Below are 3,699 nucleotides of genomic sequence, written 5' to 3' on the forward strand. Positions count from 1 at the left end.
ACTGAGGTGGCCCGGTGGGGATTGGACAATGCAGTGGTCAAGCGTATTGGCAGGTGGGAGTCCAATAGATTCAGAATTTATGTCCGCCCCCATTTGATTCAATACATGTGGGTTCTCTGGGGGGGGGGAATCTTGTGTTTTTTGTATAATTTTCTCATACTTGTAGTTGCTGTTGTAAGTCAGTGCTGGGTGTGTGTGCTATATTACACTTTTTCTTTCAGATCATACTTGCCTCGTTTGGATATTGGGTCATTCTTTTGTACATTGGGCGGCTAAGAGAGCTGACGTCAGGCCTAATGGCTGCTAGCTGGGCTTGCCTAGAGCAAAGGCCAGCATTTGGTGGATAGGCGTTCCAGGGTTGCCATGGAGGAGGGTGGTCCCAGAGGTCATCAGGGTCACTAGATGGGATAGCCCCCCGATGTGCTAGTCATACACGCTGGTGGTAATGACCTGGGGGTTTCCCCAAGCAGCATTTCCACATACGGTGGTGGTGTGGTCAGATATGGTGGCTCGCACCACCTGGTGTCTTGCCAGGTCGGTGGCGAAGCTCAACAGGGCCTGAGTTAAGGCTAACAAGGAGGTTGGGAGGTTAGTTACATGAAACGGGGGGTTCATAGCCAGACATAGGGTGCTCGAGGTGGACATGTGGAGATATTTCCGCTAGGATGGGGTCCATCTGAGTGTGGTGGGAACAGATCTGTGGTCACTGGGCTTGCAGGATGGGATACAATGAGTGGTACGTTTTTGGCGGGCACAAAGGTGTGAGGCTTCACACTTTGCTCTGTGGCAGTTGGGTCTTTGGAGGTATTTGTAAATAAACTGCTGGAATTAGATGATTGGGACACATCTGAGGTATGAGTCCCCGGTGAATGCCAGTTATGGTGGATTAACTGGGAGTGAGAATGGTGTATCTGCTGAAGGTGGTTCGTCCCTGAGTTAGTGCAATGCGGCAGGGACCATGGAAAGTGTTTAAGCAGATATAAGGAAAAGATTTTGATACGTAGTGCCTCCAAGGATCGGCAACCAAAAAAGATTATGCCTTGTTTTTGTTTATATTGTTAAATATTTGTTTACTTTAATAAAAGGGGCCGTTAAACGGCCAGTTTAATCCCAGCCTTGGTGTCGGACTATTTTTTGTAGTAATGTCGGTGGGGCCACAAGATGGGGGTATAGAAATGGGGGGGGGGGGAGAACCAGGATACATATGGGTTACCTTTTCAAGCAAAGCCCATAGCAAAAAAAATAAAAATAAGCGTAGGGCTACATGATAAGGTACACAGGTAGGCTGGGCTAGTGGGGGTTAAAAATTCTTTCAGTAAGAGGGTTACAGGCAGGGGATAAAGAAAAAGGGGGAGGCATTACAGTGGAGGGGTCACAGGAGCAGACTTCGGGTCAGCACACTAGGAAAGGAAATGTTCCCGCCCGCCCTACAGGTTTTTGAGATTTGGTAATTTTCTTTTGTTGTTATTTTTGTTTGTATGGGTTTTTCCTCTTTGTTTTTCTCTTATGAGGTCTGCAGTTGGGTCTTTGGAGGCATTTGTAAATAAACAGCTGGAATTAAATGATTGGGACACATCTGAGGTATGGGTCCCCGGTGAATGCCAGTTATGGTGGATTAACTGGGAGTGAGAATGCTGTATCTGCTGAAGGTGGTTCGTCTTCGAGTTGGTGCAAATGCGGCAGGGACCATGGAAAGTGTTTAATCAGATATAAGGAAAAGATTTTGATACGTAGTGCCTCCAAGGATCAGCAACCAAAAAAGATTATGCCTTGTTTTTGTTTATATTGTTAAATATTTGTTTACTTTAATAAAGGGGCTGGTAAACGGCCAGTTTAATCCCAACCTTGGTGTCGGACTATTTTTGGTAGTAATGACGGGGGGGGGCACAAGATGGGGGTATAGAAATGGGGGGGGGGGCAGGATACATATGGGTTACCTTTTCATGTATTCATCCCATTCAATAAACGGCCACTTTCTTGCTAGTTGTGTTTAAAATACTATAGTTGTCAAAAAATGTTAATCGAAATAACCAGCCAGTAAAATGTAAAGAATATTTTATATAATTACTTGAATAGCATAAAGAGTACAGTATCAGGGAAGTGTTTACTGTCTTTTTACTTGCACCATTGCTTACAATAGAGCTGCTTTACGAAGATGTTTTTGAAGACTTTCTTTACATCTCTATTTCGTAAAGTATATATGAAAGGGTTAATCATAGGGGTGAAAGCTGTATACATGAATGCAAGGTATTTATCATAATTAGTTCCTTCTGGTTTGACATACACAACCATGGCTGTTCCATAAAAAAGGCTAGCTACAATAAGGTGAGATGTAGAAGTAGAGAAGGCTTTTTTTCTTGCCCTCATCACTCCCAATCTTAGAAATAGTTTTAATGATATAGCCGTATAATCCAATGATTATAAGAAAAGGTACAACAATATTAAATACAGCTGAAGCACTTGTAGACACACTGCTGGTAAAAGGATCAGAACATGCCAACTTTTGCAGTGGAGCAAAGTCACAAAAAAAGTGGTCTATTATATTCGGACCACAAAATTCCAAGTGTGCAGTGTAGATGGTGGGGATTAAAATTATGCCAAATCCGATAATCCATGGAAAGATGGCTAGCACAGTACAAAAAACATGGGTCATTATTGTCGAATAGTGTAAAGGATTGTTGATAGCTAGATGTCGGTCAAAGACCATTACAGCAAGAAGATAGCATTCAGTCACACCCAAAGAGGTAAAGACATACATTTGGGTAATGCATCCAGTGAAAGAAATTATATTATTTGCAACCATTAGATTACATAGTAGTTTTGGAACAGTGACAGATACAAACAAAATGTCTAAAGCAGAGAATACGCTAATAAAGAAATACATAGGAGTGTGAAGTGAAGATTCTGAGTTAACAACAACAACGATGGAGATGTTGCCTACAATACATGTAACATAGGTGAATAAAAACACAAAAAATAATAAATGCTGTAACTGATGCAAATCAGAAAAAGCCAAAAGAATAAAATCCTTTACAAATGTCTTGTTCATTTCTAATATTCATGAAGTATACCTAAAAGACAAATACCAGGTCCTTTTTTAGCAATTTAAAAATGTTTTCTTTGTGAATGGCAGTTTATCATTCTATTCTTCCTACATATAGTATGTGCCACTTCCCAGACAGGTTAAGGGTATTCCAAGGCATTGTATTTAGAGGAATTTTGCATTTAATATTGTTTTTTAAACATAAAAAATTGCTCACCCCCAAACTGAAATGTACATTTTTTTTGTTTTTGCTTTGGTACATGTTCCCCAGGAAAGTATCCAATCCACCATGCCATTTTTGACATTCTCCTGCCTATTAGCCTAGAAATTGTCCATTACTGTATTTTAACATTTGGCTACTACCGATTTAATTGGGGTTTGGATTCGGTATACAAACTTTAGAAATGTTCTGTGAACCTTCCTCGACCTGAAGCCAGTCTATTCAGCTCATCCCTAAAGAGAATTATGTAAAATAAATAGTGCAAGGACCTGGTGCATATACTGTACATAGTGCAAGGGTCAGGTTTATGTAATGTACAGAGTGTAATGGTCAGTAGTGGGTAACACACACAGTGCAGGTGTCAAACGTTTATACAGACCAGAAATCAGCACCCCCTATGACTCATTTCAACAGTGCTAGGTCAGGTGTATGTAAC

The 3,699-nt window shown here is 41.1% G+C and overlaps 1 pseudogene; it reads right to left on the reverse strand.

Moving 5' to 3' along the window:
• Positions 1-423: 423 nt before the first annotated feature.
• Positions 424-3,049, reverse strand: LOC141116576 (olfactory receptor 2B6-like; annotated as a pseudogene).
• Between the last annotated feature and the right edge of the window lie 650 nt (positions 3,050-3,699).

This window comes from Aquarana catesbeiana, linkage group LG13 (assembly GCF_042186555.1).
Source record: "Aquarana catesbeiana isolate 2022-GZ linkage group LG13, ASM4218655v1, whole genome shotgun sequence".
In the NCBI taxonomy this organism is placed as follows: Eukaryota; Metazoa; Chordata; class Amphibia; order Anura; family Ranidae; genus Aquarana; species Aquarana catesbeiana.